The 25,367-nt window shown below is 41.2% G+C and overlaps 1 protein-coding gene across 3 annotated transcripts in view; it reads right to left on the reverse strand.

The window, feature by feature from the left end:
• The window catches only part of LOC147709322 (spermatogenesis-associated protein 7 homolog), a 1,261,012-nt gene that overhangs the window by 399,762 nt on the left and 835,883 nt on the right, over positions 1–25,367 (reverse strand). The gene's annotated exons all lie outside the window — the stretch shown is intronic.

The following is a 25,367-nucleotide window of genomic DNA, read 5'->3' on the forward strand; positions in this document are numbered from 1 at the left end:
CTATAGGTTTAAATTATACCATTTGTACTATACGTATGTTTTGCAGGTACTTATGGATCAGCAGTTCTTTGTTACCTTATTTCATATTAACCATTCCTTTCTGTATCCACGGTGTATTGGGTTTTTGTGATCATACCCTACCGATCTCCTAGAGGAAAATTTGGTTTAATTATTATTCATTTCTTCCTTATTAAGATGTGCTAACGCTATTCTAAGCCCATTGGAAACATTATTACCTTGACTTAAGCACCCCTTCACACGTTCACTTCTTAATATCCAGTTTTGTCAGTCTATTTGGTTCCTTAAAATCTTTCAAATCTTTTAAAATCCGGCTTACAAGAAAACGGACATCGTTTTTGTCTTTATTACTGAAAACCACACTCAATATCTTATGTTTATTATTTCTCCACTCTGTACCCGTTTCAAAAGTTACATTTGGGTGACATCTTTTTCTATTTGCCTTGGTCAAAAACGGGGCTAATTCGACCTCCGGTACTTTCACTGTCCCTTCAAGGTTCTGCCTGTTCAAGGGAAAGCGACACTATTTTTAGTTGTCGAGTATATATTCAAATTTATTCTTGTTTATAGGGGGGAGTCAAGACTCACCTGTAAAAGGCGGCCTGATGCCGTCGGACGGTGCCTGCTCCTTTTAATAGTAACACCCTTTTGTTCGGGATTCTTTTAGGGTTCCTTCTAAGGGAAACGAGTACAAGAAAGACTCTTGTTATTGTGGTTTCTTTTAGGCACTAGACTTCCCAGATTAAGTTTTTCACCCATCTACATGTCTAACCTCCTTACCGTGTATAATGTCCTCTCCTCTTGAACAACGCCCGTGCTGTCTCCTACGTAAAACCGCTACAATTATCCGAGTTGGAAACTCCTCATTTAACTGTGATTGCCTGTGATCTCATTGGCCCTTCCTGAACTTCAGGTGTAATTAATTTATAATCCAGCGTATTTGCTTTTTAATCGGATCGAACTGCTTAGATTCACCCGGAAGTGTTATATACTTACACGCGAGTTCCAAGCCTCGCTTCTGTGTAGGAACCGCAAGTTGCAAGCCTCGTTTTCAGGTTTCTCTTGGATCTATCCACACACGTCACTTGTAACTCATATAACGAGTTCCAAGCCTCGTTTTCAATTCAGTTTAAAAACTTTGTTCTATTAGTTTGTTTACATCGTCGAACTGTCCGAACTAAAGGATCGTAGTTTCCACCCAAGCCTCGTTTTCAATTTTGTTTAAAAACTTTTATTCTGTTTGTTTTATTACATCGACAAACTGCCCAAAATATATAGTGGTGGTTTCTACACTAATAATTTTAAACATTTTGTGGCATGGTGTTCTGGCTTTGCTATATTTTTTGTTACCATTCCTATTCTCATACGTATGTCACCAGATTATATAATGACCGCCAGATGCCACCCAAAACCAAAAGCAGACACAAGGCTATGTCATTAATGCTCAGATTATCCTAATTTTACCTAAGGCTTGCCTGAGTCTATCTACAAACATTAATTCTAAGGTACAACTTACGTCCGTATATGGTAGGTGGAATTAAAGATATGAAAACCAGCATCCAATAGCTCTATCTTCCAGTGAGCTAATATCGGCTAATCTTCTTGTTATCTTATCCTATGTCTAGTGCATTAGCCTATCTTGCATCCAAATACATAGATTTGGCTAAAGTGTTTCCTTATTTAATTAGCCACTAGTTTCATCCACTGTTCTCTGGTATTAAGTCCTTTGTCAATGGTATTGAGAGAGCACATGAACTATTGCTCATGCATTTTTCGAATTGCCTCAAGGTTTCCTCCTCTTCTACTAATGCTCACCTTTTCCAAAATGAACCAAGTGAATTGATTGCAATCATGGTTCAATTTATGGAAATGTTCAGTTAGTGGTGCATTCTCTTTATTGTTTTTTTTACCACTGATCTATGTTCAAGGAGTCTGATGCGGAGTTCCCTACCCGTCTCCCCCACATAGCCTAAGCCACAGGGGCAGACAAGCAGGTAAACAACGCTCTTACTCCTGCAATTGTTGAGTGTTCTTGCCACCAGAGTTTTTCCGTTAAAGCTCAGACTTTTGGTCTCTATGCAGTTAGGACAAATTGAACATGAGCCACATTTGTAGTTTCCTAAGGCTCTTTGGTTGTTCAGTGTAGTTTGAAAACTGGGCCCAGGATTCTTATACGTACTGACTAAAGCATTCCTAATTGTTTTGTTCCGCCTGAACGAAAAAAGTGGTTTCGTTAACGGTAAGGAGTGGCCATTGTTCAAAATTTTCCCGTTTCGGTTCACAATATTTTTGATTTTATTACTTAAACCCGAATACTGACTTACAAAAACAATTCTATCCTGGGCTCTATTCTTTTTCTCTTTGTTCACATCGAGGAGATAATCCCTGTCGTAAATTCTTGCCTGTTTTACTGCTTGCTTTATTAGATTTTTGGCTAACCTCTATCTCTTAATTTTTTGTCCAAAATTTCTGCGTAGTAATAAAAGTCACCTAAAGTCGTACAGTTACGCCGTAACCTTAAAAATTCCCCAAAAGGGATGTTATCCTTATGTGATCGGGGATGGTTACTTTGGCATTGTAAAAGTGTGTTCTTGTCAGTGGGCTTTGAAACAGCTCAACTGTTGTCATCAGGGGGCAGGGGGCAGGATCACGCAGTTCACCAGCCACCTGAGCCCTACAGTCTTTGCTGCTCTCCCCCGCCGCCGCTCTGGTCATCGCGGCTGCCGAGCGGGGAGAGCAGGACTCCAAGTTCCAGCAGCCCTTGTCGGACCGGGACGCCGCCCACCACCTGATTTTCGCGCCGGGAGGCGCACAAGAGGACGCTGCTCCTTCGGTGGAGCGGGAGCTCCCTGTTGTCATCAGGGGGCAGGGGGCAGGATCATGCAGTTCACCAGCCACCTGAGCCCTACAGTCTTTGCTGCTCTCCCCCGCCGCCGCTCTGGTCATCGCGGCTGCCGAGCGGGGAGAGCAGGACTCCAAGTTCCAGCAGTCCTTGTCGGACCGGGACGCCGCCCACCACCTGATTTTCGCGCCGGGAGGCGCACAAGAGGACACTGCTCCTTCGGTGGAGCGGGAGCTCCCTGTTGTCATCAGGGGGCAGGGGGCAGGATCACGCAGTTCACCAGCCACCTGAGCCCTACAGTCTTTGCTGCTCTCCCCCGCCGCCGCTCTGGTCATCACGGCTGCCGAGCGGGGAGAGCAGGACTCCAAGTTCCAGCAGTCCTTGTCGGACCGGGACGCCGCCACCACCTGATTTTCGCGCCGGGAGGCGCACAAGAGGACGCTGCTCCTTCCGCGTCGCGGGATCGCGCGCGGGATAAGCCCGGGACAAGGGCGGGCCCTCTTAGGCCTTCAAAGGCCTGATAAGGACGGGACGGGCCACCCCCCTTGGCTGCCACATTGTAGCTCATCACGAAGGTAAAGACCTCTTCTCACCCATCTGTCCATATCCCTTTATCATCATGACTTCTAAAGTGGATTACTCAGCCAGCGTTGCAGGAACTGAGCAAAAGTTCTCTTGGTTAGACGAGCTAAACCTCCTATGTCAAACCACCTATGCTATATCAGAAACTCCCCTTCCGCCCAAAAGCGATATCATACAATCAGATAAGCCCACACTTGCAGAGTACCCCCATTATTCAACAAAACTTGCAGTCTGAACACTCCAGGTGTTGCACCCCCTCAGGTTTCATCTGTGAAAAGGATTCAAACACTGTCCCCAAGCTCACTCAGTGTTAATTCCCCAATGATTCCACCGATTGTTGAGCTCCCAGATCCCTTAACCCCTCCTTCACACCTGCATATATTACCGCTCATTGAACAACTGCTTAGTTCTCTGATAGCTCAGTTGTTGGAAAAAATTAACATGTTAGGGGATAGGCTCACTGGAATAGAGTCAGCCATCAAGTCAAACCTGTCGGCTGACAAATGCTGTGACACATTCAACCGCCCAAAGTCACCTCCTACTCATGAAAGCCCTAAATCATCTGTACGGGATAAAAGCTGCCAAATACAATTAACTGGCCCTAGTACAGTAGGGCAAAAAGCAACTAAACACCCTCCAAATGTCTCCTTTCCCCAGTTGACCGCACCTAGAGTAGTTCATGATAAGGCTAACTCTATCCATTTACCACCGGAAGCGGCCCCATACGTGTGCATTCTTGCGGGCGTCCCTGCTCTTCCACCTGGAAAAATTGAGAGTCAACATGACTTAGTTAACAAAACCAAATTTTGGCTGTCAAAAAATAGGCCACTTCCTCGTCACTTATATGGAACAATAAGGAGCGTCAGGAGGGTGGACTGGTTGGGTTCTCTTCCTAAGGATGTTCCTGGGGACCTGGTACTCGTGAGATTTAGAGCCAGAAACATTGTCCCTTACTTGAAAACCTGGCCGCCACAAGAGAGAGACGGCCCAATATCTATATGGGACTTATATGACTTCTATCCCTCAATTCCTTGTATTCCCCCTTTTCCGAAATCATACCTTACATGGTCGGACTCATAAAATACATCATGATCTTTCTGGGAAACACTTGGATTCGTAATAACTAACTTTAACCCCTATGTTACCATCTCAACCCTGGGGTGGAAAAGAACTAATTATGTTTGGGATCCTGCCTTACTGTATTTGGTTGTTTGTAATGCTGTATTTGGTTTTTATTAGATTGGCCTTTGCTATCAGGGAGTGATATTGAAATAAGCTTTTGTTCGAAAATTCCCATAAATATTTAAATTTGTTGATCAAATTTAGGATAACTTTGCAAGGTCCTACCTGAATTTACTGCTCTTTTTAGACTTTTTTAATCTTTTATTAAGTTGACACTGGTCCTTCTGACTCTCCTTTTTAAATGATAATCATTTTTTCTTTACATATACTCTTCCATTCTCATTTATTTGAATGAAATTGATTAAATGTATTGTTTTAATTTTATTCTGTTATTGTATGCTTGTATGATATTCTTTTGTAATATCGAATAAAGCTTATTTTGACCTTTTGACCTTTGAACAGCTCAACTTCCAATGTCCCATCAGCATCTTTAATTTTAATATCTAAAAAATCCACACTTCTGTCACTATAGTTGGCAGTGAATTTTAGATTTTCGTCTCCCAGGTTTAACCATTCTAAAAAATTTGCTAATTCCTCACTGGCACCGTTCCAGACGAAAATTATATCGTCAATGAAATGGTGCCAGTGAGATACATTTTCAAAATAAGGTGCCATCTCATTGAAAATGTGTTTTTGCTCAAAGTTGCCAACATAGAGGCTCGCTAGACTGGGGGCACAAGTGGCCCCCATGCTGGTCCCCTTAAACTGTTTGTAGAGCTCATCCCTAAATAAAAAGAAATTATTTTTCAGAACCAACTCAATACACCCCAAGATGAACTCTTTATGCCCACCATTTAGGTTCTCACCATTCAAAATAGATGACATCACTTTGATTGTGTCATTTTGCAGAATATTAGTGTACAGAGCTTCGATGTCCAAGGTGTCCAGTAACTGGGTCACCTTGTCGAAGCTCTGTCCTTCAAAAATCGAGATGGTGTGGGCAGTATCTTTTAAATACGATGTTTGTTTTTGTACGATTGGTCTGAGAAAAAAGTCAGCATATTTGCTAAGGGTCTCTAAAATTGAGCCCAAACTGCTCGCTATGGGTCTCATAGGTGGATTGGCTATATCCTTATGGATTTTTGGTAATCCATAAATTGCTGGGATCATAGGATTGTTATTAAAGAGGAACCTGTATTCGTCCTCATATATCATGTTGTTTTCTCTACCATGGTTGAGAAAACGGGCTACTTCTCTTTTTAAACTATCTATGACATTAAAGGTGACACATTTATAATGGTCAGTTACATTTAGGAGAATTCTCATCCTATTTTCATAGTCCGTACTATTGAAGACTACTACCCCACCGCCTTTATCGGCGGGTATTATAGTAATTAAATCACACTCTTGTAGCGTCTTGAGGGCTAGTCTATGGTTCTTTGAAAGGTTATTTGCTGGTTCCTTTTCTGATTCCAGGCTAGTCTTAATTTCTATTTCTACAATCCTTCCAAATAGCTCCACACTTTTGTCTATCTGATTTAAATTTGGAGTAAAAAGAGATTTAGGTTTAAAGCCTGTAGTATTACAGGTGGGTTCATAGATTTTATCTGAAAAGAATTTATTGGAGGGCAAGATGGCGGCCGTGACCTCGGCCGAGTGAGGAGGCGTTCTGCTCTCCTGGACCATAGCGGACCCCTGAATGATTGCTTTGCCTGGTCTCACAAAACTGCCTTGGAAAACTCCTACCGGCATCCAGCACGGAAGGCGCTCGACTGTTTTCTGACATTTACCTTCTGCTTGTCTCCATTATACTTCGCAGTCTCTCGAGGGCTTGGCGAGCTCTGTGTTCTCCCGGCTGCTTGCTTGGATCTGGAGCGGCGTTTGCAGTGGTGTTGCCGTTTCTGGTGCTCGACAGCTGCTCCTCTGGTCATTGCCTCATGCTGCCGGATTTCGAAAGACAGAATGCCGCCCAAAGCACTTACTAAAGCAGCGGCCACCGCTCTCAAAACGCGCGGCTCGACCCGCGGTCAGCAGGAGCCGGACTCCAAGGGAGTTACACCCGGCGCTCAGAAACCCCGTCCTGGAGGCTCAGACAAGTCCTCCCTCGCAACATCAGTGGCGGCTGCTCTCGCTCCTCTCATCATCCCCGCTAAGGAACAAACGGTGCCTGCAATGTTTGACAGGTTAGGAGCTAAGGGGAAGGAGTTGAAGGCAACTGATGATACGGCTGGGAAGGGGGTGGCGATTCTTACTGCAAGTGTACCTGTAGCAGTACCTAATATCATATTGTCCAATGTTGGAGGCTCCCCACCCCATATCGACCCTCTTGAGTCTCATGATACAACTCTTAACAACAGCTTGCTGAAAGAGGTAGTCGTGACTCCAGGCTCAGCTCTAGACATTTCTCTTGTTAAATCTCCTCCTTTCCAGTGCATGCTGGGTAATGAAGTCCAATCTTCTAATAGCCTCACAACTGCTTCTTTGGAGTTGCCAATGGAAAAATGTCATGATACTAGGGGGTCTGTGCTTAGTGAATCCACTGAGAACTTTTATTCTGTTTCTGAGCCTTCTTTATCTGAGGAGGATGGTGCTGATCACCCAGAGCTCCAATGGTCAGACTACGACAGCGACTCTGCTGACTGGCGTGAGGCCTCAAGTGACTTCAATATTGCTACAGTACGTAAAGCTCCCGGCGCTAAGGCTCTGTCCCCTCAGCAAATTTTGCAGAAGGATTATGGGCAACACTCTCAATTAAAAACGCAGGATCAAGATCTGAGTGGAGACATAAGTGAGGTCGTCTCAGCTATCCCCGAAGAGATTTCATTGGTTACAATTTACCAAACCATAATGATGCATAGAGAAGCAACCAAGCAAGAAAACATGCGCACGCAGGGGGCATGCCGCAAAATGCAAAATTCTCTTCGCCGTGTCATCAAAACCTGTACTGAGACCACCACCAGGATCACCGAAGCTGAAGAACGAATTTCAGTCCTCGAAGATGCCGTAGCCACTCAGAAAGATCTTGTTATAGAGGTTAAAGAACAACGTAAGGACATTTTATGGAAGCTTTCTGATCTTGAAAATCGGGCGAGAAGGAATAACCTCCGGGTCTTGGGTATAGAGGAAAATAAGGAAGGTGATGATGTTCGCCAGTTTATAGTGGAGCTTTTTTCCAAAGCATTTCCAGAGGTCGTCGAGTGGAACTGGAACCTCGAAATACAGAGGGCGCATCGTTTCCCATTTAATAAAAAAAAATCTTCTGCCTCTGCTACTGTCAATAATCCCTATCCCCGTGCTATCCTGGTATGCTTCAACAATTTCCTTGCCCGTGAACGTATCTTTGATCTTGCCAGACCCAACAAGAAGAGATCTGCTAAGGGCTCTCAGTTCTTTGTTCGTCCAGACTTCTGCTCAGAGACGGTTACTCGCCGCTGGCATCTTCGACAACAGATTTCTCTATTTCAGGCTAAGGGAGCCCAGGCATTCCTGCTTTTTCCGGCAAAATTAAAGGTTATTTTCAAGGGACAGACAAAGTTCTTTTTCTCTGAGATACCTGCTAGGGAATTTTTGGATTCAATATAGTTATATCTAGGCATTGCATTATACTGTCTGTTTGATAAATGCAGGGCAGGGCAGTAATTATCTAAACCTCATATCTTCTTTTGTTTCTTTTTCTGATGACCAGAGAGGTATATATAAAATGCTGATCCCTGTCCTTTTTTTTTTTTTTCACCAATGTCTTTAGGTTATCTGCTATTGTTCTAGAAAGGGGGGAAGTTATTGGTTCAGTGGAGCGGAGTGATACGCTTGCTCAACCATCGTAAGGACTACAGTCCTGATGCCCGCTATGGGGGGCGAGGGGTATGGGGGGTCTTTGGGTGGGTGGGCGGGCTTTGCTGGGGTGGTTGGGTTGTTTGGGGTGGGTTGCGGGGTGGTGTGGTGGTGGTGGTGGTGGTGGCGGACGGAGCTGAACAGACCTGAGGCATGGGACAGATGTCTCTGTTTTTCAAATGTATTCAACATATTTAACTTGATGCCAACCTTTTCATTTTTCATTAAAAATCAGCTGGATTGCAAATATCTGTTTTATAAAATGTTTAATAGTTTCTCCGAGCTATTTTTGTTTTTTGTCCTTAATCCAATCTTATGGCTGCTCCTAGATTGACATGTGCAACTTGGAATATTTGTGGATTAAACGATCCTAAAAAACGCAGGATTTTTCATAAGATGTTGCAGGTGATGTCGGTGGATTTAATTTGCTTGCAGGAAACCCATATCCCTTGGGGCAATCGGGCTTATCTCAAATTTCTGGGTTATGATCTTGTGGCTTATACCCGACAAACCTCTACAATTAGGGGTGTGGCTATTATCTTAAAAACTGGAGTTGGGCATGTTAAAAGGGTAAAGCAAGATAATTTTGGTAGATGGGTAATAGCGGAACTCCTGGTTAGGGGCCGGCTGTTTTCTGTTTGTTCGGTATATGCCTCCAATCTGGACGACCCGCAGGTTTTGAGGAATTTAAATATAGAGCTAGCTACCTGGCCCCATCCAATGTTTTTCTGTGGTGACTTTAATATTAATATCCCCAGTCACCTAGATATAACAAAACATAATGTTTACGGTGGACGAAAACCCCAAGTTTACAAGGCACTTCGGATTCTTTTAATTGAACACGGTCTGACTGATCTCTGGCATTATCATCATCCAAATCAAGAGGGCTATACTTTTTATTCAATACCTCATAAAAAATTGGTTCGCATTGATTTTGTCTTTATATCTCTTCAAACTGCAGGGTCTGTCAAGATTGAAATTAGCCCAAGGACTATATCCGACCATAATCCTATTATTTTCAGTTGTCCCTGGGATCGCCCTGTCAATCAAATTAGACCATGGACTTCTCGATAGGAAACTCCTATTAGATAAAACTTATCAGGATCAACTCATTCTTTGGATTTCAGAGTTTTTCGAAATTAATAGTAATACTGCCTCAGTCGGTACTGTCTGGGATACATTTAAAGCCGCATTGCGTGGTGAAACAAAGAGATTTGCCTCATACCGTTGGAAAATAGAGCAACAAGCAGTTAAAACTAGACTGGCAGCTCTTCATCAAGCTGAACTGGATCTAAGTCTTAATATCCGTATGGGGGAAGATCTAGCAGCTAGCTTGAAATCAGTTGCTGTAGCAAAATCAAACTTACTGGAGCCTTTCTATAAAGATATAGCAACCAAATACTTTCAATTTCGATCCTCAATGTATGAGCTTGGTGAAAATTCTGGCAAGGTGTTAGCAAAATGCCTACAACAAAGGGCTGTAGCTAGCCAGATTATTAAGGTCAAAGATCAGTTTGGAATAGTACAAGACACAACTAATGGTGTGATGAATGCCTTTGTGGATTTTTACTCAACCCTATACACAGAGGATATGAACATAATTTCCCAACAACAAACCAGTCTCTTTCAATTTTTTCAATCTATTGACACCCAGAAGGTCACAGATGATCAGAATCGAACTCTGGCTGAGCCTATCAGCTGGGAGGAAGTGGTAAACGCTATGAAATCCCTTTCTAATGGTAAAGCTGCTGGGCCCGATCTTATTCATTTAGAATTCTATAAAAATTTCTCACATACATTCAAGCAACAATTGCTAGTAGTTTTTCGCCTTGCTCAGACTGGGTCGGTTCCTGATTCCTGGCGCCAATCGACTATTGTTCTTTTCAAAAAAAAAGGAAAGGACGAATTAAATCCTGCATCATATCGCCCGATTGCGCTAATCAATACTGATAGCAAAATTTATTCAAGGATACTTGCTTTCCGTTTAAACCAAATAATTCTCCCTCTGGTTTCTATTCGCCAGCACGGGTTTATTCCCGGTAGGGATACGACTGACCACATCAGGCGTGTTGTAGCTCTTCTAGATTGGGCAAAGGTTACAAACTCTCCCCTTGGTGTGATCCTGTTGGACGCCGAAAAGGCGTTCGACAGGGTCTCCTGGGGGTATCTATGGGGTGTTTTACGCTGGAAGGGCTTCACACCAGTGTTTATCCAGTCTCTGCAAGCTATGTATATATCCCCAACTGCTAAAATTCGTATCTCAGGCACTGAATCACATTATTTTCCTATTAGCAGGGGCACTAGGCAAGGCTGCCCCTGTTCTCCTCTTCTTTTTGCCTTATTTATTGACCCTTTTTTATGTATGATAGAAAACTCACAGGCTATCACTCCTATCACTGTTCATGGAATCGAATATAAGGCACTGGCATACGCCGATGATATTGTAATATTAACTGACAATGTCGCCCGATCATTTCCAGCATTGGAGTCTCTAGCAGCTCAATTTGGCTTAATTTCGGGCTATAAGTTAAATATTGAAAAAACCCAAATCTTACAATCTTCCGCTATGCCAAATTCTCATCTTTCTACAATTACAGAGGCAACATATCTCGGTATCCAAATCTCTTCTGACGTGGAACAGATTCCAGATTTGAATTATTCTCCCATTATTGATTCCCTTCATAATAAACTAGAACGGCTGGATCATTTACATCTTTCGTTGTTTGGCCGATGCAATATCCTTAAAATGATTGTTCTCCCTAAATTTTTATATCTTTTTAGATCCCTTCCATTGTTAATCCCTAGTCTAATTTTGATAAAAGCAGAAAGAATATGTCAACGATTTCTATGGTCATATCGCAAACCAAGGAGGGCGGCCAAGTGGACATGTCTCCCGCAGGATCGTGGGGGCTGGACCGTTCCGAACTTATTATATTATTATTGGGCAGCTATGATCCAACATTTTGCTTTTCCTCTATTAGGGCATATTCCTGAGCTTCCGGTACATATATCTCCATCAATATATTCAATATCATTGGGAGATACTACAAAAGGCGTATTAACTCGTATTCTTGAACCGAGCTATTTTAAAAAAACCAAATTTAAAGTACTGTGGGCTCTATTTTCGGTATGGCAAAAAGTCCGTCGTCATTTTCATATTCCCAAGATTAATTATTATACCCCATTAAATGCTTGTGGATTACTGCCAGTGATATTTCAAGAGGGGGTGGTAACTACTTGGATTTCTCTTGGTGTGAAGGAAATAGGCGATCTAGCTGATCATGGGCAATTGGCTTCTTTTGCTTTTTTGAAAGAGAAATTTCATATGCAGTCCAATCATTTTTTCAAATATCTGCAACTGAGAAGTTTTCTTGATAAAATATTTCCTCAAAACTTAACAATGTTTGAAAAAGTTACAATTGTTGAATCTATAAGAAAGAAAGAAAAAATTGGTAGTCTATATCAGACTCTCCTATCGCAACTTCCTGATGATTTAGATGACCAAAATAACAAGTGGGCGGTGAAATTTGGAGTACCTTCTATTGATTTAAAATTCCCATTGGTTTTAGCTAGGTCTGTTTTGGTTTCAGGTACTCTGCGTACACAAAGCTATATGGCTATGTATAATCTTTATTATACGCCTGCAAAGCTTGTTAGATGGGGGGTTGTTAGTGGGGGTAAAGGGGCGTTTTGCGCAAGATGTAAATTTCATTCTGCAGATTCTGTTCATATGTTTTATAAATGTCCGGAGCTATCTTTGTTCATCAATCAAATTGAAACTTTTCTTACTCAGATAACTCAAACTTCTGTTAAAATTTCAGCGGAAATGGTAATTACTGGTTATGAATATTCTACAGCTCTTGAAAAAACGAGACATCTCCAAGCATTTTTGTTTATCGCTATGGCTATGATCAGACTCTGTGTTACGTCACTTTGGATAAATCCTGAACCCCCTACTTTTTGTCACTGGAAGACCAGGATGCTGGCATGGTTTAAACTAGAGACTTCTGTACAGGCTTTTAGAGGAAAGAAAAGACGTTTAACTGCTTCCAAGAATTGGGCACCTTTTGAAAAATGGTTGGCGACGTAAATAATAATGTTCTTTAATAATTATTGTATAATTTCTTCTTATGTACAATTATGTATGATTTATCTTTGTTTGCTTTAATCTGTCTCCCACCACCATGGGTGTAAATGGGGAAAAAAAAATTAATAAATAAAATAAAAAAAAAAAAAAAAAAAAAAAGAATTTATTGAGTCTAAGTTTTCTAAAAAAACTCCTCGTATTTTTTTCTAGTTCAAATTTGTTTGGGGGAGCCGTCGGAGCAAAGCTGAACCCTGACCTTAGAATTTCCTGCTCGTCCACTGTTAAGATTCTATCTGAAAGATTAATAATGGGAAACTCCCCTACCTCTAATATCTTTGATTCCTTGTTTTCAAGTAATTCTGTGCTGACTGATTTGAAGGGGGATGGTTCCTCATCGGCTCTTCTTGAGTATAATTTCGATAATTCCTCTGGCCCCGGTTCTGACGTCCGACTAAAAGAAGAGGCTCTTGTTGGAAATTAGGGGCTGATCGTCCTCCTTGTTCATTAGCTTGTTCATCCTCCTCACTTGAACCTGAGGACTCAGAGAATGTGATTCTCTTATTTCCTCCTCTCGAGTAGATCTGTCTTTGATATTGGGGTTTTTCCCATCTCTGTTCTCTCTTTGTATTATAATACTAACAACCAGTCCCAGCGTTGTCCGGGTATGAATTGCTGCCGGCCAGTAGTATATTGTTTTGAAGGATTTCGTTTTTATAGCATTTCTTATCTGTGACAGACCTGTGAAATGCTCCGATTCACAGTGCACTGCTGATGCACTTAAGAGTGCGCGTTCAGTAGTGTGTGAACTTGAGTTTCCCTTCTTTATTTTTCCTTGCAATATAATATAGCGCAAACTCGACAACATGGCGTGAGCACAATTTACATTACAGAAGAACACATTCATTTGTGGTAGGCACGGGGAGACAAAGCGATTTGCCTGGATCACAGGATGTTTAGCTGATGCCGAGATTCGAACGTAGCTCCCCAGCTCTAAAGTTCGCAATTCTAGAACTTGTGGCGGGAGGTGTGTCTAAAAGTGTATGTTGGTGCTGGCCATCAATGAGAGAGACCTGTGCATTTTTCAAATGGGTGGTGAAAAAATATGAGTATGTTGCTGGAGATGTGGGCCGCCGTGCCACCAATGTTACTTACAGGGGGAGGGTAAACACCCATTATTCCGCAACTTTCTTTCCGCATACCATCACTCTGCATACTTTCATTATGAAAGTACCATGACTCCTCAATGCCATTGTAACGCATGGCATTATATTTGATATGTTTTTACCACGCATACATTTACAACGAAATTCGTTGTAAATGCATGAATGGTAAAAGCATGTTTTTTTTATGTTTGGATAAGGTAAGTATGGGTATAGGGGTATATGTTTTGGGGTACTGAGGAATATGTTTTGGGGTGTTTGGGTATTTTAAGGGTTCAGATATAGTTTTGGGTTATGGGGTACGGGCAGTTTTAGGGTTTAGGGATAGGTATGGGTTTTGGGGTACAGGGGTTTTTTAGGGTTCAGGGATAGGTTTTGGGGTACAGGGGTATTTTTAGGGTTCAGGGCTGGATTTGGGTTTTGGGGTACAGGGGTATTTTATGGTTCAGGGGTAGGTTTGGGTTTTGGGGTACAGGGTTATTTTTATGGTTCAGGGCTAGGTTTGGGTTTTGGGGTACAGGGGTATTTTTAGGGTTCAGGGGTAGGTTTGGGTTTTGGGGTACAGGGTTATTTTTATGGTTCAGGGCTAGGTTTGGGTTTTGGGGTACAGGGGTATTTTATGGTTCAGGGGTAGGTTTGGGTTTTGGGGTACAGGGTTATTTTTATGGTTCAGGGCTAGGTTTGGGTTTTGGGGTACAGGGGTATTTTTAGGGTTCAGGTGTAGGTTTGGGTTTTGGGGTACATGGGTATTTTAAGGGTTCAGGGCTAGGTTTGGGTTTTGATGTACAGGGGTATTTTAGGGTTCAGGGCTAGGTTTGGGTTTTGGGGTACAGGGGTATTTTTAGGGTTCAGGGCTAGGTTTGGGTTTTGGGGTACAGGGGTATTTTTAGGGTTCAGGGGTAGGTTTGGGGTTTGAGGTACAGGGGTATTTATAGGGTTCAGGGCTAGGTTTGGGTTTTGGAGTACAGGGGTATTTTTAGGGTTTAGGGCTAGGTTTGGGTTTTGGGGTACAGGGTATATTTATAGGGTTAAGGTGGGTTGGTGTTTAAAGGTGTTGGGGTATTTTAAGGAAGGGTGGGTTATGATTATGGGGTGCAGGTGTATTTAAAGGGAGCAGGGTGGACACCCAGAGCTGTAATGTACAGAACCTGGGATGAAAAAACAATGAAATATTGGGCACAACGCTCTCTTTTTTTTCCGTAATCCCGCGCCCGCACGCGCCCACGCCCCCAGCACACGCCCACAGCACACGATATGAGACATGGCATGAAGGACGGAACGTACCACACGCCCCCAGCGTTTGTCACGCTCCCAGCACACGCCCACAGCACAACGCAGACACGCCCACAAGGGACTACTTTTCTGGCATGGTTCTTTTACCTTCTAAATTTATATGGTGGGCGTCTGCATAGCCTATGTCCTTCTGCTGCAACTGCCCTTTCCAACGCTGTATTGGGTGTTGTGATTGGTGCTGTGGTTACTGAGATTACCCGCCTCAATGGTTTGGGCTCTCTCTTTATTATATTAGTATGGATTCCTTGTGTAGAAATGGATACACCGATTCTGCACTAAACTTTTCTCTATCTTTCCTGAGCTTAGTTGATTTTTTGTTGGTAAGATACTTTTGGTATCCTTCAGTTTCTTGTACTAGCTCTTCTAACTTTTTTTGGCATCCCCTACTGCTGTATTTTGTTTCAAGGATGTCTCTAAATCTTCTATTTGTTGTCGTTCTAGAATCATCACTTCTTGTGCAGTTTCTATTATTAGAATTAGCCAAACTCTACTACAACGATTGGTTATGTGTGTCCAAATCTCAAGGAATTTGTTATTTTCAGTAAATAGCCCTGGTTCATTCCTAATACGTAGACCTAGTAGTATGACCCCAGCTCTCAAGTAACCCATTAAAAATTCTGCATGGAGTTCTGTTCTTATAAATTTTTTCCTAAGATTCAAGATCTTGATTAATTCTTCCTGACTGCTTTTGCTAGTCACAGATGTTCCCCCTGTTCTGAGCTAGTACAAGAAACTGAAGGATACCGAGAGTATCTTACCAACAAAAAATCAACTAAGCTCAGGAAAGATATAGAAAAGTTTAGTGCAGAATCGGCGTGTCCATTTCTACACAAGGAATATTATAATACAAAGAGAGAACAGAGATGGGAAAAACCCCAATATCAAAGACAGATCAACTCGAGAGGAGGAAACAAGAGAATCACATTCTCTGAGTCCTCAGGTTCAAGTGAGGAGGATGAACAAGCTAATGAACAAGGAGGACGGTCAGCCCCTAATTTCCAACAAGAGCCTCTGTTTTTAGGCGGACATCAGAACCGGGGCCAGAGGAATTATCGAAATTATACTCGAGAAGAGCCGATGACGAACCATCCACCTCCAAATCAGTCAGCACAGAATTATTTGAAAACAAGGAATCAAAGATATTGGAGGTAGGGGAGTTTCCCATTAATAATCTTTCAGATAGAATCTTAACAGTGGAAGAACAGGAAATTCTAAGGTTAGGGTTCAGCTTTGCTCCGTTGGCTCCCCCAAACAAATTTGAACTAGAAAAAGATACGAGGAGTTGTTTTTAGAAAAATTAGACTCAAAAATTTCTTTTCCGATAAAATCTATGAACCCACCTGTAATACTACAGGCTTTAAACCTAAATCTATTTTTACTCCAAATTTAAATCAGGTAGACAAAAGTGTGGAACTATTTGAAAGGATTGTAGAAATAGAAATTAAGACTAGCCTGGAATCAGAAAAGGGACCAGCAAATAACCATTCAAATAACCATAGACTAGCCCTCAAGAAGCTACAAGAGTGTGATTTAATTACTATAAAACCCGCCGATAAAGGCGGTGGGGTAGTAGTCTTCAATAGTAATGACTATGAAAATAGGATGAGAATTCTCCTAAATGTAACTGACCATTATAAACGTGTCACCTTTAATGTCAACAGTTTAAAAAGGGAAGTAGCCCGTTTTCTCAACCAGGGTAGAGAAAACAACATGATATGTGAGGACGAATACAGGTTCCTTTTTAATAACAATCCTATGATCCCAGCAATTTATGGATTAACAAAAATCCATAAGGATATAGCCAATCCACCTATGAGACCCATAGTGAGCAGTTTGGGCTCAATTTTAGAGCCCCTTAGCAAATATGCTGACTTTTTTCTCAGACCAATCGTACAAAAACAAACATCGTATTTAAAAGATACTGCCCACACCATCTCGATTTTTAAAGGACAGAGCTTCGACAAGGTGACCCAGTTACTGGACACCTTGGACATCGAAGCTCTGTACACTAATATTCTGCAAAATGACACAATCAAAGTGATGTCATCTATTTTGGATGGTGAGAACTCAAATGGTGGCCATAATGAGTTCATCTTGGGGTGTATTGAGTTGGTTCTGAAAAATAATTTCTTTTTGTTTAGGGATGAGCTCTACAAACAAATTAAGGGGACCAGCATGGGGGCCACTTGTGCCCCCAGTCTAGCGTGCCTCTATGTTGGCAACTTCGAGCATAAACACATTTTCAATGAGATGGCACCTTATTTTGAAAATGTATCTCACTGGCACCGTTTCATTGACAATATCATTTTCGTCTGGAACGGTGCCAGTGAGGAATTAGCTAATTTTTTAGAATGGTTAAACCTGGTAGATAAAAATCTAAAATTCACTGCCAACTATAGTGACAGAAGTGTGGATTTTTTAGATATTAAAATTAAAGATGCTGATCTGATGGGACATTGGAAGTTGAGCTGTTTTCAAAGCCCACTGACAAGAACACACTTTTACAATACCAAAGTAACTATCCCCGATCGCAAAAGGATAAGATCCCTTTTGGGGAATTTTTAAGGTTACGGCGTAACTGTACCACATTAAGTGACTTTTCTTACCACGCAGAAATTATGGACAAAAAATTAAGAGATAGAGATTACCCAAATAAACTAATAAAGCAAGCAGTAAAACGGGCACGTTTTACGACTGGGATTATCTCCTAGATGTGAACAAAGAGAAAAAGAATAGAGCCCAGGATAGAATTGTTTTTGTAAGCCAGTATTCGGGTTTAAGTAATAAAATCAAAAATATTGTGAACCGAAACTGGAAAATTTTGAACAACGGCCAATCCTTACCGTTAACGAAACCAATTTTTTCGTTCAGGCGGAACAAAACAATTAGGAATGCTTTAGTCAGTACGTATAAGAATCAAACTACAATGAACAACCAAAGAGCCTTAGGAAACTACAAATGTGGCTCACGTTCAATTTGTCCTAACTGCATAGAGAAAAAAGTCTGAGCTTTAACGGAAAAACTCTGGTGGCAAGAACACTCAACAATTGCAGGAGTAAGAGCGTTATTTACCTGCTTGTCTGCCCCTGTGGCTTAGGCTATGTGGGGGAGACGGGTAGGGATCTCCGCATCAGACTCCTTGAACATAGATCAGCGGTAAAAAACAATAAAGAGAATGCACCACTAACTGAACATTTCCATAAATTGAACCATGATTGCAATCAATTCACTTGGTTCATTTTGGAAAAGGTGAGCATTAGTAGAAGAGGAGGAAACCTTGAGGCAATTCGAAAAATGCGTGAGCAATGGTTCATGTGCTATTTCAATACCATTGACAAAGGACTTAATACCAGAGAACAGTGGATGAAACTAGTGGCTAATTAAATAAGAAAACACTTTAGGGAAATCTATGTCATTGGATTCAAGTAGGCCAATGTACTAGACATAGGATAAGATAACAAGAATATTAGCCAATATTAGCTCACTGCAAGATAGAGATATTGGATGCTGGTTTTCATATCTTTAATTCCACCTACCATATACGGATGTAAGTTGTACCTTAGAAATAATGTTTGTAGATAGACTCAGGCAAGCCTTAGGTAAAATTAGGACAATCTGAGTATTAATGATATAGCCTTGTGTCTGCTTTTGGTTTTGGGTGGCATCTGGCGGTCATTATATAATCTGGTGAAATACATATGAGATTAAGAATGGTAACAAAAAATATAGCAGAGCCAGAGCACCATTCCACAAAATGTTTAAAATTATTAGTGTAGAAACCACCACTATATATTTTGGGCAGTTTGACGATGTAATAAAACAAATAGAATAAAAGTTTTTAAACGAGGCTTGTGTAGAAACTACGATTCTTTAGTTCGGATAGTTTGACGATGTAAACAAACTAATAGAACAAAGTTTTTAAACTAAATTGAAAACGAGGTTTGGAACTCGCTATATGAGTTACAAGTGACGTGTGTGGAAAGATCCAAGAGAAACTTGAAAACGAGGCTTGCAACTCGCGGTTCCTATACAGAAGCGAGGCTTGCAACTCGCGTATAAGTATGTAACACTTCCGGGTGAATCTAAGCAGTTTGATCCGGGTAAAATGCAAAAAAGCTGGATTATAAATTAATTCACCTGAAGTTCAGGAAAGGCCAATGAGATCACAGGCAATCACAGTTAAATGAGGAGTTTCCAACTCAGATAATTGTAGCAGTTTTACGTAGGAGACAGCACGGGCGTTGTTCAAGAGGAGAGGACATTATACACAATAAGGAGGTTAGACATGTAGATGGGTGAAAAACTTAATCTGGGAAGTCTAGTGCCTAAAAAAACCCACCCTAACAAGAGCCTTTCTTGTACTCGTTTCCCTTAGATGGAACCCTAAAAGAATCCAAACAAAAGGGTGTTACTATTAAAAGGAGCAGGCAGCGCCCGACGGCATCAGGCCCCCTTTTACAGGTGAGACGTGACTCCCCCCTATAAACAAGGATAACTTTGGATATATACTCGACAACTAAAAATAGTGTCGCTTTCCCTTGAACAGGCAGAACCTTGAAGGGACAGTGAAAGTACCGGCGGTCGAATTAGCCCCGTTTTTGACTAAGGCAAATAGAAAAAGATGTCACCCAAATGAAACTTTTGAAACAGGTACAGAGTGGAGAAATAATAAACATAAGATATTGAGTGTGGTTCTAAGTAATAAAGACAAAACCGATGTCCGTTTTCTTGTAGATGTAAGCCGGATTTTAAAAGATTTGAAAGATTTTAAGGAACCAAATAGACTGACAAAACTGGATATTAAGAAGTGAACGTGTGAAGGGGTGCTTAAGTCAAGGTAATAATGTTTCCAATGGGCTTAGAATAGCGTTAGCACATCTTAATAAGGAAGAAATAAATAATAATTAAATCAAATTTTCCTCTAGGAGATCGGTAGGGTATGATCACAAAAACCCAACACACTGTGGATACAGAAAGGAATGGTTAATATGAAATAAGGTAACAAAGAAGTGCTGATCCATAAGTACCTGCAAAACATACGTATAGTACAAATGGCATAATTTAAACCTATAGTACAGGTAGACCAGAATATACCCCTCCACCATTCTTTTCAATCACTGTGATCCCATTGAATAAGTAGTTTAACACAAAGGTAATTTGTGGGAGGGATCCTGATAATGGTTTGAGTGATAGAGGACACAGACCATTTATTAGAATAATTGTACTTGAAAAGTGATCATAATATGGTACAGAGAATGGCAAATGATAATATTCCTCATATATGTTGTGTTAGGCAGAAAAGAACATGCGCCTAAGATAATTAGTACTAATAATTTATGGATACAACCATGTGACAGCAATATAAATGGATAAAAGCAAAATGTGAAAATGTATGTAGAAGAAGGTATTTGAACAATATGTGTATACAATCAGTTTCCTAATGAAATGTATAGAATGGAATAACATGAAACAATTTCATTTTTTTAAAACAACTATTGTATTGTGTTTTGTTCACAGGAAATAATAAGTTGCAACCAACCAGTGCCTTTACAAAGAGAGACAAACATAAAACTGTCTTGACAAAGATGGACTATTACAAATAAACCATCGAAATGCGTCAACGCATTGCTAGACACAATCAAGGGATACAGCCTATCCTGTAGATATGAAATATTGAGCATATCTAGGAACAGCTAAAAATTGTGAACCCGGATGTGTAATGTCTATGACAAAAATAGTGTCTGTCTATTTTTCTCTCTCCGTGGTATAGTACCCATTAGTATTTAGCTTGTGGTTCCCCAAGTGTAGTACTATAGTGGCTCTAAACCCCTCTTTTTTGTCTCTTCTCAATGAAATAAGGTTTTTTGATTAAATACTATTGATTGTAATACGTATAATTGTTGATTTTGGTTTTAATGACAATGTATTTTTATTACTGTTATACTGTGTAGGAGGGTGTTTTTAAACAAAAATAAAAATAAACTACATAATCTATTGAATTTTGGAATTTATATTTTTGGTAGTAGATGTAAATTCTAATACATGGGCTGTAATTTGTGTGAGGAGAGCACGTAGCGAATCTTACTTGGTCTTATCCATCAAGGGATCATCTCTTTTTTAATGTTTAAAAGTACCCTAATCCCCTGGTTTGGTTAAAGGGGTCTCTCTCACGTGTTTATACACAAATAGGAAATGCCACAAACGTTCTAAGGCTAAAGCATCTGCTTTACACAACTAAGAAATAAAAAGCAAGCATTCCAGCATACTGTTAGAAGCTGTCTGCCTTTTCCGTGGAAAGTAACCTTATCTTGACAGTGAATGGCCCTTAAACAGTGTGAACAGATTTAGTAGAAGTATCTTAAACAGTGTGAACAGATTTGGTAGAATTATTGTAAATGCATGTAGCCAGGGGAAGTTAACAAAAAAGAGTTCCACACAAAAGAGAATGAATACAATAATTTGTTCATGGGAATTGATAAGAACCCCCTTTTAAGATATAGTAAATATAAGAGATTTCACAGAGCACAGCACAAGTGCTGTACAGACGAAACCTAAACATGTGGTAGAAAGCACTATATAAAGCATGTTAGAATTATTTGTATTTAGGATGACTATTACTAATACTGCAGGCAACTGGCAGACAATAATGCTATTAGTATATTAGCTGAAGGGGCAAATGGCATTTAATGGCCAAGACTTTTTCCATTTCCAGAAGAAAACAAGCATTGGCAAAGCTAATGGGTCTGGCATTGGCCACCCGCTTTTAGGCAATTTTAGTTTTGTCATGGTTTTTGCAAAAATCTCGTTTGGGTAGTTGCTGGGCCCTCATCAATGTACAAAAAAACACGGTGTGAAGGCAAAATGTTTTTGATATCTAAAAAGCACACAATACCACTGTACTCTCTGGCACTGAAGGAAACTATCTTGTGTATTGATGTGTACCTTGAAAAAGGGCAACATGCCATAACTCATAGTGAAGTCAGGTAATGGCTGAAGACCACTGAATCACTGCCCCTTAATGCATGCTGGAGTGAGTGGAAGAAAAATGTGAATGACAACCACAGACCACAGGATGAAGTCTGACTGAAAACCCCTATATGTAATTATGTTATACACATCATTTTAGTAAAAACAAAAGGTATTGACTAACACAGACCTAAAAAAGCCAATCAGTCCGGCATTGGCTGCTAAACTCTTGCCTCTATGAAAAATAGGCATGAAGGAAAAAAAGACAGGAAAGAAGGAAAAAAAGAAAGAAGGCAAAAAAGAACAAAAAAGACAAGAAAGTATGCAGGAAAGAAAGGATGAAGGAAGGAATGAAAGAAAGAAAGTAAGCACAAAAGAAGGAAAGAAAGCTAACAGGAAAAAAGAAAGAAGAAGGGAAGGATAAAAATACGGAAATAAAGTAGGGAGGAAAAAAAGGTTAGAAAGAAAGGATGGAAATAATGATAGAAAGATAGAAGGCAAGAAAGGAAGAAAAATGGCAAGAAAGAAGGCAAGAAAGGCAAGAAGGTAAGAAAAAAAGGAAATGCAAAACACAAGAAAGAAAGAAAGACGGAAAAGGTGTAACAAGACAGAATGAAAGCATGTAGGTAAGAAAGAAGGAAAGGAAAAGGGCAAGAAACAACGAAAAAAGAAAAAGGAAAGAAAAAAGAAAAGAAAGAAAAAGGAAAGAAATTAACAGTTTCAAATGGACACATTCTGTTATGCTGTGAAAAGAGCCAGTCAGATAAACAAAATGCACTCCAAAGGGAATTTACAACAGCACTGTCAGGAGACATACAATGTGAAAGTTGGAATGTGCCTTATGCTCACATCAAACACATCCTGCTATCACATCAGGCTCTAAACATAAAGGCAAAACTAATGTAATTTTGAAGTAAAAACAAAACCACTGGCACTGAAGGGAACTGACTTGCGGCAGATTTACTTCTTGTGAAAGAGCAAAATGCAGTCATTTAAAGTGATGTAGTGGGTGGCAGCAAAATGTGAAAGACACCACAGACCAATGGATGAAGAGAGCTGTCTGAAAGCCCCTTTAGTAAGTAATTTAGACATAATTCTAGTGAAATCAGAAGGTCTTGACTTACGCCAGAACATAAAAATATACATCCAAAAGGGAACTATAGCTACTTCCATACACTGATCCCCCAGTGGCTGTTTATGCTGGGCCTGCTTGATGTTATGTTATGGAGCTGCACTCCTGACACAGGGATGCTTTCAAGAATTGTACCGCCCTTGTTGAAAGTGGCCAGTGTGTGTTTATGTCTGTGATAATGCACAGTACTTTATTTATCCATGCTTAAGCTGCTGTTGGAGTTGTCATTTAAATTTCTGTTTCTGTCTTGCTCCATTATGATTCTCTTGAGAGATCAAAATGTCCACTGAGCAGGAGATGGTTATGACCTGTGAAGATATGGGGGCTGATTCATAAAAGCATTTTTGAGCATGGAAAGGAAACCAAAGCAGTGCTCTTTTACTTAATCGTATATGCCTTTGGGAATAACCCCCCAAAAGTCCAACTCCCTATTACTAAATGTGCAAAGAGGACACGCTGCGCTCCATCTTATAGCACTAGAACAGGGTATAGGGTGGAACACTTAACTGCACTCAGTCTAATGAGTCTTGGTCACGTTATAACTAGGGGTGCCAAGAACCTGAGGCCATATACCCCTAGGCCTCCAAAATTAGTGCCAAGGCACTATATACAATTCACAGAGATAGTTCGGCACACCACAGAATATTCAATGAACAGTATCAGAGAAGTCAAAAAATATCAATAAGCCATTATGTGTTCTTTTCTTTCTTTATTTTCAGTCTTCATAAAGTAGCCAAAGTAGCCAGGCTACTTTGGCTACTTTATGAAGACTGAAAATAAAGAAAGAAAAGAACACATAATGGCTTATTGATATTTTTTGACTTCTCTGATACTGTTCATTGAATATTCTGTGGTGTGCCGAACTAACGCTGCGCTCCATCTGTACATGTTGTTTACGAATATTGCCATTTTTCACATTTAAGTTGTTCAGAATTCTAGATGGGTAACAATAAACAACAGGGATGTTTTTACGTAAGGGTTGTGGGTGACTGAAAAGATGGCGAAGGTCTACTTGTTTATAATGTGACTTAGAACCACTGGGTGGAACCACCCCTGATATTCACTTTTCACCCATCTGCACTCAATATGCTATTTATATTTCCACCACATCATCTTCCCCTGCTTTCAGTAGCCATGTTTGGAAAGAGCAGTAATGGCAGAGCCAGAACATGGCCTATGCTCTCCTCACAAATATTTAACAAATACCTTGCCTACTGCCAAACACCCCCACCACCTGCTAGATGTATACTCCTTTCCTGTCCAAACTGAAAACTGACCTGGAGGGTCATTGCGATGTTGGGCAGAATCACTTCTACCAGACACTGACTCGACCATGGGACCGATGGACATCCGGTCGGCGGTCCCGAACACTGTTTGGTCGCATTCCAATATTTCACTAAGGAAGCATGCAATCCAGCCATAAACCGGCCGCAATGCATGCTCCCATAGTGAAATGGGAGGTGAGGTTCCTCCCTGCAACCCGTGGTGGGCACCACAAGGTGCCTGTCATGAGGTGCAGGGATCAACGGGGAGCCCCCTCGACCTCCAACCAGAGGCCGTGCACCCAAAAGGGCCCTGCTTGGGTCCCCCAAACACGCTTTCCGGCATGTTCTCCATGTCAGACAGGCCAGCATGGAAACCGTCATCATAATCTCAAGGGCGGAAAGGCCCGCCCTGAGATTTCTACCTGGCTTCCGACTGGCGGACAGGCTCTCCGGAAGACAGCCGGAATGACTGCTCAGTTTCCTTTCCGACCGCCTCCATCATAATGAGGCGGTCAGAAAGGATACCGAGCAGCCCATTACGATGCGGTCATAAGTCTTTATGGCCGCATCGTAATCGGCCTCCTAATGTCCTGCCACCACCTTCTACCTTACTCCACCAACGTATTAAAAAAATAACGGGCACCCGGCTATCCACTTTCATCACCCTCTTTGTCTTGTATCCCCCTTCCTATCCAAAGCTGTGCTCTCCACTCACACATAAGCAGAGATCTTGCAATGTCCTGATAGCAGTCACACTAGCACATTTTCCTTGTCAGTGCACTTTGCAGAGATCCTTGCTTACAGGGAATGTTTGCAGACGGTGCAGCCAGCATGCTGCTTGCTTTCTCATGGATACCAGGGAGAGGTGGAAGAGGGCTGTTAATACCACCAACTACCATTGCTTAATTTGTGAAAAAATAAGTGCAAAGCCCTTGTCAGGAGTCCACTGCAACTTGCAGCACCCACTGCCCCTGCCAGTACTGCCAATGACAGTACCAACACGACCACTATCCATCACATTCCTAAAAGTGTGACAATTCAGACTATTCCAGGCCCCCAAAGCTATAAG

Source organism: Lissotriton vulgaris, chromosome 6, assembly GCF_964263255.1.
Source record: "Lissotriton vulgaris chromosome 6, aLisVul1.2, whole genome shotgun sequence".
NCBI classification, from domain to species: Eukaryota; Metazoa; Chordata; class Amphibia; order Caudata; family Salamandridae; genus Lissotriton; species Lissotriton vulgaris.